Source organism: Bison bison, unplaced genomic scaffold (genome assembly GCF_000754665.1).
Source record: "Bison bison bison isolate TAMUID 2011002044 unplaced genomic scaffold, Bison_UMD1.0 scf7180017864468, whole genome shotgun sequence".
In the NCBI taxonomy this organism is placed as follows: Eukaryota; Metazoa; Chordata; class Mammalia; order Artiodactyla; family Bovidae; genus Bison; species Bison bison.
Window position 1 is genome coordinate 2,484,664 of NW_011495029.1, and position 595 is coordinate 2,485,258.

The 595-nt window shown below is 68.7% G+C and overlaps 1 protein-coding gene across 1 annotated transcript in view; it reads left to right on the top strand.

The window, feature by feature from the left end:
• The first annotated feature begins 524 nt into the window (after nt 1–524).
• PKP2 (plakophilin 2) overlaps nt 525–595 on the top strand; it is an 80,316-nt gene continuing 80,245 nt past the window's right edge. The window contains 1 exon segment of the mRNA XM_010860570.1: nt 525–587. The gene's annotated coding sequence lies outside the window, so the exon portion shown is untranslated.

Sequence of the window (595 nt, forward strand, 5' to 3'; positions counted from 1 at the left end):
CCTTCTCATCTCAGATCCAGGAAATGTTTCGAACAGTCTGACAGAGCCTGACGAACCAGACAGACTACTCCCTCGGAGATCCCAGAGGCAGACCTCGGCCCAAGAACAGCACTGACCCTCCAGGGAGCAAGTGCCTGCAGGTCGGCCCCGGCAGTCAGACGGAAATCACATCCTTCTCGAGGGCTAGGCGGAGGCCGCGAGACATAGAGAGCGGGGTGCGGCCCCGGCCCGCAGGATCCGAGGTGACTCGCAGAGCGTGCACGCCCCACGGCGGACCGCGCCCCTCACCCGCTTCCTTGGGAGCAAGCAGTTCAACTCGCCAGGTGTCGGCGCGCGAGGTCCGCTGGGCCCCAGCTCCGTAGCCGACTGCTAGGCGCGCTAGAGCCACGCCCCTCTCCGGCCTGAGACCCAGCTCCGGCCTCCAGAACCCCAGCTCTCCTCAGCTCCGGCCTCTCACCGGCGCGGAGGCGGGGCCGGAGGAGGGGCTGGGGCGGTGGGGCGGGGCTTGCACTGGTGCCAGAGGCTCCGCCGCAGCTTCTCCCGCAGGTCTCGCGGCAGGCAAGCGGCTTGGTCCCCAGCTCCGGCCTCATGGCTG